Here is a 9,558-nt window from a genome sequence, read left to right as displayed (position 1 = left end):
CACTGTCCTGGGAGGCCCTGTCCCTTCCATGGCGATGCCAAGGCTGAGATCTCCAGTCCTCAGGAGCCCACCACAGGCTCGCCTGCTGAAGCCCCTGCTCCATGACACTCCATGTCCCCCTGCTCCCTCCTTTTGCTCCTCAACAGCATCTCACAAGCACTGGATACCATCTCTTCATAAGCTCAGGCTTTTACAGAAGACATTTCAAGGAACTGTCTTCAAGAGATTTAAAAAAATTCCTTGGAACAGGCAACACAAAAGCAGGCAAACTCCAAACACAAGCTAACATCTTAAAACTAACACCTGAACTAGACTTTCTTATAAGGGAACTGCAGACCAAGGAGATTAATAACTGGCCCTGAGCACTTTTAGCTGTCCCCAGGGTGGGTAAGGCACTGAGAGGGTGTCAACACCATGTGATGGCTTTGGAGGATGTAGCTCTAATAATTGCCATAAGTACACACTCCTGGCAACCTGAGGACTGCACACTCTGGGGAGAAACAGTGTGTAACTCTACACATATACAGTTGTTCCCATCTCCCTCCTCCCCCCGTCCCAGGGGTGCTGACACACCCTTGAATGGAACTGTGTTAAGAGCTGGCGCCTGGGGTCAGGAGTGGGAGGAAGGTTGCTTGCACTGGGGAATTTAAGGAGCTGTGCCTGAGGGGTGGTCAGAGGTGGGCTTGCTGGATTTTATCTCTCCAGTGAGTGAGTGATGAAATCCAGGTGCTACTCAGCCAATTTTCATGGTCAACCTCCCCCAGCACTTCCTTTCTTATCACCTTTGCCAGCTTCAGGGATAAACCTGGTGGCTGGACATAACCACTTTTGGCTGTCATCTGAAACCTGTTGCTGCATTGAATGCTGAACCTAGAGGCTCAGCCAGCAGAGCCTTTGCTGGACCCCCAGGCAGCCTATGCCTGAAACCAGCCAGATAAGTGGCAGATGGTCAAACTCCAAGCAGCTGTGCACCCTGCACAGAGCAGGCAGTGAAAAGCCCAGAGGGTGCTGAGGAAGGAGGGAGTCTGGGCAATACCTGAGGAGGAAAGGCAGAGCAGAATTGAAGAGGTGTTTAGAAAGGCAAAATCCCTGCCCAGCCCTGTCCCCAAAGCAACTTCCTCTTCTCCTTTCCTTGGTCCATGGCTGCCACCAGGCCCTCTGCATCTGTTACTTAGGAGGTTGCAATTGCTTTTGGGTTGGCTCTCCGACTTAATGAAATAAGATCATTTACTGAGCATCATGATGGGTGTTGCCATAGTAGCTTCCTGCACATTATCTAACTTCATCTTTCCAACTCTACAGTTTGGATATCATCATCCCTACCTGATAGATGAGGCATCCACAGCTCAGAGAAGTGACATATCTTTCCCAGCATCACACAGCTAGAAGACAAGCTGTGCTACAGCATCTCTGATGCTTGTCTCCTCAGTTCTCCCTCCACTCTCCATGGGTCTAGTGGTCCTATCTAGTATCCTCTAAAATGCAACTGTAGTCATCTCTTTCTACTTCTTAAAGCCTCAGTGGCTCCTCATAGCTCCAGGGTAAGATCTAACCCTTACACATCTGCTGAGGCCCCTGTCCTGTGCCCTTTTCCCACTGTGCACACACTCTGACACAGAACAGTATTTGCAGCTTCTTAAACAGGTTTATACTTCATGTGCTTGATCCTTCCCTTTCTGGGTGGAATATTCTCTGCTTACTGCCCCACACCACTCCACATCCCATTTCCTATGCCCAGACAGCTCCTTTGCTGCTGTCCAAGCACGGCTCAGATGTTGCTCTGACATCTCTGCAAACCCATCTCTGCTCCACCCCAAATATACACATACACATAGAACCATACACGCTTGCTTTATCTGTGCTCTCACCACCCACTGCTCAGTTCAGTGTGACTGTATCTGTTCAGTGTCCTCTGCTGGGTGCCTGTGCCTCTCCTTATATCAGACCATTTGCCAGCCAGGCTTTTCTGTCCTGTTAGACTGGGAATGGTGTGACTGCAGGATGATGTCCCTATGGCTTTGAAAAGAGCCTGGCAGAGTGATCGAGAGCACCTGAGAGCCAGTGTGATGTTACTTCTGTGTCCCCATCACATGGCATGTGTCTGGAGCCCAGCAGACAAGAATTCCATCAAGGGTGAATAAATAAAGGTGAGAGAAGACAGACTTCCAGGAGGAATGGGGAGGGGGAGGGTTGGGCTCACATTGCAGGGCAGGCAAGGACATGCCTCTGTTTCTTCCACCAGGGGGCGCAAGAGACATGGCAGCCAGACCTCCAGACTCTGGTAACTCTCTTCTCCCTTTAAGACCTCCAAAGAGGTTTGGCGTTGTTCTTCTCTGCAAAAAGGTTCAGGAGGCAGCCAGATCAAGGGTGGGAAGGGGCCCACCCAAAGCATACTTTCCTGCAGTAGCAGGCCTGGGTTGGCTTGGTCTGTTCTTGCCTGGTTGGACTGGACAGGAGCTGGATGCCCCCAGGCAAGGCCATCCTTTGGAGAAGGTAGATTCTTGCAGCTGGAGGCTATGGCTGGAGTCTAGTCAATCCAGGTTCAAATTCCTTCCCTCATTACATCATGAGCATCGGGGAGGTTATTTGTACAAATTCCTGGACTCTAGCCACTCTTTAGAATTCATACCCTCTCTTCCCCCTCTACCCTGGAGCCAGTCAAGACCAACCTCATCTGCCAGGGAGTCAGGAGCCTTGGCCTTCAATCCAAGCACCTGTGACAGGCTTGTGTTAGGCCCTGGGACACAGCGATGATCCCTCCAGGCACTTCTGTCTAATGGAAACAGTCCAACTTTGCCAGCAGTAAAGAGTGCAAACTCTGGAGCTAGGAGACCTGGAATGCTGCATAGCTCCTCACTAGCTGTGTGACCCTTCCTAAGCCTCAGTTTCCTCATAGGTAGGATTGTTGAAACCATGAAGTAAGTTAATCTGTAGAAGCCTTTTAAGCAGTGTCTGTCAAAAAGTAGACATTCACTAAGTGTCAACCGTCGACACCACATTGATTCTCCACCAGCAGGCCCTTAGAAGCTTGTATTTGAAGGACCCTATGAAACCAGTCAGGCCAGAATCCTGGAACTTCTGCCACTATTTGGGATTAGCTTTGGATATCCGTTCAGTGGGTTATTTGTGGCAAGTCCCCAGGTACATGGAAGAGTACTGAGCACCCTGAGCTCGTGGGGCTTTCAGACCTGAAGGGGACACAGCAAAAAGGTACAGAGAGAGAAAGAGAGATCAAGAGCAGATCCACAGGTGCCAAATGCCCTGGGAAAGCCCACAGAGACAAGGAGAGGCCGGCAGGGAGGGGAAGAGTCCAGTCTCCTAGCCTATACCACACTCTCCCTTGGGGTCCACAGCTGTATGGCTACCCTGCCCTACCTGGCCATCCCAAACAAGACAGCTTGAGGATTTGGAAGATGAGAAGTAGGCCAGGGTGCCAGAGAGTGGGGGCATGAATCTGAGTTGCTGTTCTGCCATGACTGGGCCCCACCTGGGTAGAAATCTTCCTCAGGCCACTGTCCCCTGTGGACAGTGAGTGCTGTACATTGGAGTGTTGAGTGCTGTACACTGGGAACTGGCCTCTTGCATTCTGTCTCTGCCTCTGCTTCATCTGTCCCTCTTAGATAACTTTTGTCTTTGCCCTAGAGTAGAGACTCAGCGCCCTACTGTCCTTCCAGGAGCAACTCCATGCTGGGCACATTCCTCCATGAAGGCGATGACCCTCTGCCATGGACCATCTCTCTCTCTGAGTTCTCATGTTGGTTACACAATTGCCCTCAGTAGGGTCAGGAGGATTGGTTCAGGACACCCACAGATACCAAATCCTGACGATGCTCAGGTCCATTATATTAAAAGGCATAGTAATCACATATAACCCATGAATATCCTCATGTATGCTTTCAAACATCTCTAGATTACTTACAATACCTAGAACAATGTAAATGCTACGTAGATAATTGTTATACTAGCAAGTGTGAGGTCCTGAGTTCAAACCCCAGTACAGCTAAAAGAAACAGTTATACTACATTGCTTGGGGAGCAATGATTAGAAAAATAGTCCATACATGCTCAGTAGAGATATGATTTCTTTTCAAATACACAATTCTTTGTTTCAAATACAGTTGGCCTTCAATTTCTGTGGGTTCTGAGGATTCAACCATTGCAGATCAAAAATGTTTTTAAATCGTGTCTGTACTGAACACATACAGACTTTTTTCTTCTAATTACTTCCTAAACAATAGCACAACACCTATTTACATAGAATTTACCTTGCATTGTGTATTATAAGTAATCTAGAGATGATTTAAAGTATATGGTTAGATGTGTGTACGTTATATGCAAATCCTAGGCCATTTTAAACAGGAGATTTGAGCATCCTTGGGTTTTAGTATTCTTTTGGGGGGAGGATCGTTAAAACCAATCATCCATGGAGATGGAGGGCCACCTGTACTTCTCTCAGGAGGCCTTGCCTCCCCTTGCTTGATCACACAGAGGCCTTGCAGCTCAGCAGCCTTAATGGATTCTGCACAGATGACCTGGGACCAGCCCCTGACTTCTCAGCTTACTAGTTGTGTGTTAGTGTGGGAGTTCTTTACCTTCTGTGAGCCTCAGTTTCCTCCTCTGTAAGATGGGGATAATAATGGTATCTTCTTTGCAGAGTTCACAAGGGATTTAGGTAAGTCACTGCATATGAAAGTGCTTAGGCAAGGACTGCCTTTGCATAAACCCTTCCTAACACACGCTGTTGGAATTCAGGAGCTTGTGCCTGTGTCTTACCTTCTCATTAAGCCCATAACTCTTTTATTAAGCCAATCTGTGTCCCCCACCATTCTGGTGTGGGAGCTGACTGTTGGTGGAATGAGGATAGGATCTGCATGTCATCTCTCTGCTCTGGCCCCTGCAGAATGGCCAGTCTCCATGGCTGAGGCCCTTCCTCCCACAGCGCTGCCTGAGCCCCAGCAATTTTCCCTGGCAGCTCCCACGTTCTGGACTAACTTTAGGGTTGGTTTCCAGCTGTGGTTGGATTTTTCTGTTTGAAAAATATTTTAAGCAGCTGGTGGGGAAGGGGTGGAGAGGTGGGAAAGAATAATAAATAAGTGTGTGAAAGGAAGATTGTCTGCATGGCTTGGAGCTGTCACTGCCCACAGCTTGCTCTCTAGGCCAGGCTAAGGACTGGAGAGTTATCAGGTGGTGGGGACAGAATACTCTGTTGTCTTCACAGGCCTAGGACAAAAATGCTGTGCCCTTCGCAAGTACCTTTTGTGCTTGCATTCACACTATGCCCTGCTTGAACTCTGAGGATACAAGAAATAAGTACACAAAGCCAGATGCTGGTAGCTCATGCCTATAATCCTAGCTACTCAGGAGGCAGAGATCAAGAGGACTATGGTTTGAAGTCAGCCCAGGCAAATAGTTCTTGAGACCCTATCTCAAAAATACCAACAGAAAAAGGGAATGGTGGGGTGGCTCAAGTGACAGAGTGCCTGCCTAGGAAGCATGAAGTCCTGAGTTCGAACTCTAGTACCACCAATAGAAAGGAAGAAAGGAAGGAAGGAGGGAAGGAAGAAGAAAGGAAGGAAGACATGGGAGAGAGCTAGGTTTGCAGCAGAGAGGACTGAGATTAGACTTTGGAAAGAGCTTCTCAATGTCAGAACCTAGCCCTGCAATCATCTTTATTTTACAAGTTCTGTCTTTCCCTGAAATTCAGCTTCCTTCTCCTTTCTGATGATGTAAGGTCTCAGAGCCCCAGTTCCAGTTGGGTGGTTCTTCATTCACCTAACATCTAACTTCCCTTTTGCCCATTCCACGCCCCCCTCATCCTCCTGCACCCAAGTTTATCCCCTTCCTCTTCCTCTCTACTCTGCCCTCCACTGCAGCCCTCTGAGGAAACCTTCTCATCAGCCACCTCCATGGGAGAGCAGGCAGCAACACAGGCCAGGACCAGAGGCCCCATGCTGCCCCCAACACAAAAGGGCAAAAGGAAGGTTGGTGCTACCTTGCACTATAGGGCAGACTAGAGACAGAGACAGAAAATTCAGGACAGAAAAGGAACTAAATCACAGAGTCGAACAGAAGCCAAGTCAGAGAGAGACAAGGAGAAACTCAGCCTTGGTGGAAGGGAGTGGACAATCACCAGGCAGGGCCCTGGCCAGGCCCACATGGACATTCCTGTGGCCTCTGATGGCAGGGTGGGCTCAGCCCTGAGGGCTGTCTGGTGCCAGTGTGGGGGCCCAGCATGGGGTCTTGGGCCTGAGCAGCCAGGAGGTCCTGCCCTCCACATCCTGACTTCTCTTAGGGACTCCCTCCATTTGCTGTGGGGAGACTATGAACCAGAGCAGGGAAGAAGGATGAGGTTCTTGTGTAGCTCTGGAAGTTTGAGGAGCAGCGGGTGGCAGAGAGTTTCTTAGACTCTAGAGGAGCCTGCAGCAGTGGTGGTAGAGGTGGGGAACCTGAGGTATGGGTACCTCTGACAAGCAAAGGGGATGCCAGTGGAGCAGGAAGGTGTTGGGCCTGAGGACATGGAAGGGGCCATGCCACTGGAGAACATGGGGGGAGGTTCTGGTGTCCCAGCAGCTTGGTGAGGATGACCCTAACCAGGAAGTCAAGGTGGAAGGTGGGCCTGAGGTGGGGAGGAGCCCTGAGGAAGGCAACTGTTTTGAATGGATGGACAGCCTTCCTCAAGGCCTTCCCCAAATGATCCACACCCCATTGACACCGCTGCCATGCTAGACAACCTCTAGCAAGGAAAACAACACAGTTTGAATTTATAACTGAAATCTGTACTTAGTGGATCCTTGCTGTCCATCTAACTGGGGCCACAGCCCAGCCACTCTACTCTCCACTCCCTTCCATTTCCCTGGGCAGCAGAGAGTCCCAGAGGCTCCTCAGAGGGTACACAAATGGGACTCTGCACTTCCTGATACTATTTTACATTTATGTGAGCATGAGATTTCCAAAATATTCTCTTCTGAAAAATATAAAACATATATGCTAAATATATATGTGTACAATTCAATAATTACAAATTAAATACCTATGTTTCTACCACCCAAGTCAACATAGAATATTATCAACATCCCAGAAGGCCCTGTGTTCCTCCCCTGCCCTCAAGGGAACTGGTATTCTGGCTTTTATGATCGTCATTTCCTTGTTTATCTTCCAAAGCATTTAGAGTTCCTTAGATATTATCATCTTTGGATTTCACAATAGCCTTATTATTCCCATCTTACAGATGAGGAAACTGAGGCTTGGAAAGGTTAAAATACTGAGTCCAAGGCCAGTGAAGCAGTAAATGGCAGAAGCAGAATCATAGCTGACATCCTAAGGTGGTTACTTGGTCAAACCAGAACTCACAGGAAACACTGAAACAACCCCAGCACTGAAGACAGGTAACCCCAGTGCCCCAGAGAAGGAGGAAGACATGTTCATGGTCAGGTGGGTGCTTCCCAGCAGAAATTATTGACTCTCCTAATTCCCAAGTGTCCTGCTTTATGAGTACCAGCCAGGAAACACTGGAAGGCCACTGGGGATAGATTGGAGGTTGGGAAGCAAGAGAGGATGGGGCTGATCTGGGATAGGGTTGGTACCCAGAGAGCTTTGGGTCTGTGCTGGCACAAGCCAAGGCAACCCAGGACTATGCAGATGCACCTAGGCCAGGTAGTGTTGTCCAAGTTTTGCCAGGTTTACCAGGTGTGCTCTCATTGGCAGGCCACATGTGCTTGGTGTGTGCATGTACAAATGCCCTGCTCCACCTACAGACTTGGCTCATTCCCATCTCTTATTCCTTTTAATTTAGAGGTTCCTTTTAATATACATGTTTATTTTTAAAAATGAAGTATAAAAACCTCTCTAATTCAAATTTACATCTCAGTTATAGTTCCTTTTAATAATTTAGCATTTAGCTTTCTATACTTCTTAAGCACATCCAAACATGTAACTGTGTACGTTATTCAGGCACACATCTCCAGATGTATTAAGTTTATTTATTTTAACATAAAGATATCAGAATCAGCATATGATTTTTCATTTTTTTTCCATTTAACATACATTGGTTCCCCATTAGTATGAATAGTTATTTCACTACTTTTTTTTGCAGCACTGGGATTTGAACTCAGGGCCTAATGCTTATAAGAGTTCTACCACTTGAGCCACTCCACTAGCCCAACTTATTTCACTTTTAACATCTGAAAAGCACTCCATTAAATGGATGTGCCCCCACGTGTTTAGCTGGCGAGGCACATCTCCCTGTGTCACAGCTCTCCTAAGTCTCCCAGAAGCTGAGCAAGAAATGGGCAAGAGGAGTAGGGGAGGACACCAAGACTGGCTCCAGAATGTCAGTCCCACCCCGCAAGACAGCCCAGTCCCAGCTGCCCGTTGACCTCTTGCAAAGGGATTCCAGCTCTCTGTCCCCACCACCTTCAACTCCACCCACCCAAAGTCCACACTTTCACCAGTGCTATATATTCTGTCCCCTGCCCTTGTCCCTCCTAATCCTTGACCTCTGCATCATGCTGCTCATTTGGGGGTCTGCTGGGTGAGTGTTCTGGCCTCTGAAGCTGTGTGATCTCAAAGAACTAGGAGGAATTGGGGCTTGAGGGACCCTGAGTCAGGAGGCTCTACCCAGCCAGCCTGCCTGGCAGTAAGTACCCCTCCTGCCAGGCCAACCAGGGGAGGCACCATGCTAATGATGAGGCGGGCACTGCCATGCCCGGATGGCAGTTTCCTTCTTCCCAGAGGGCATTGGAGGTGGGGACTGTGCCAGGTAGGCTTTGCACCCCAATCCCTGCACCAATGTCATGGAAAATCTGAAGCCTTGATCTTTGTTCTTGATTGTTCCTCCCCAGTTTTTATAACTGGAACCTTTCGGTGTCTTTGTTCCCATCGACTTGAGAGGGAGGTGTTGGGTGGGGATGGGGGGGTGGAAAGGTGGCTGAGTCAGCTGCTGGGGGTAAGAACTTGATACTTCCTTAGACCAACATGACCTCTTCTCTCTCTCTTTCTCTCTCTCTCTCTTTCTCCCCCCCACCCCTCTCTCTCTCTCTCTCTCTCTCTCTCTCACACACACACACACACACACACACATACACACAGAGAGTTTGCCTGCATTTCTATTTCTATGCTGGAGGCCCTGGAAGCAGGGATGGGCCCAGCTCTGGCTGTCCTTCCTGGGTCAGCTGTCTCCTCTTGCCTCGAATTGACCCCCTCATAACCAGGGCCATGATTCCCCCTGTTCCAGACACCTCCAATTCCTCTAATGTCCATAGTGGCATGGTCCTTTCTCTGGACTGGTCTAGCATCTGTTTTCCACTCCAATTGGAAGTTTACAGGCGGGAAGTTTGGTGACTGTGCTCCCTCCCCCCTGCACAGGTAGGCCTCCTTGTTCCCCCTTCCCCCATTTTCCCTCATGGCCACAGTTTATGGAAACTTCTCAGGTCAGTGACTCTCACCTTCCTTTCCTGCTCAGGAAAGCAGGGCCCCAACCCCCCTTCCCTGGCCTGGCACCTTCCTTCCCTCCCAGCCCTGCTGTCCTGGAGCTGTGGGGGAGAAGGGCAGGCCTGGGGCT

The sequence above is a fragment of the Castor canadensis genome, chromosome 8 (genome assembly GCF_047511655.1).
Source record: "Castor canadensis chromosome 8, mCasCan1.hap1v2, whole genome shotgun sequence".
Lineage (NCBI taxonomy): Eukaryota > Metazoa > Chordata > Mammalia > Rodentia > Castoridae > Castor > Castor canadensis.
The sequence above is the reverse complement of the archived record's forward strand: the minus strand, read 5'-3'. Positions refer to the sequence as shown.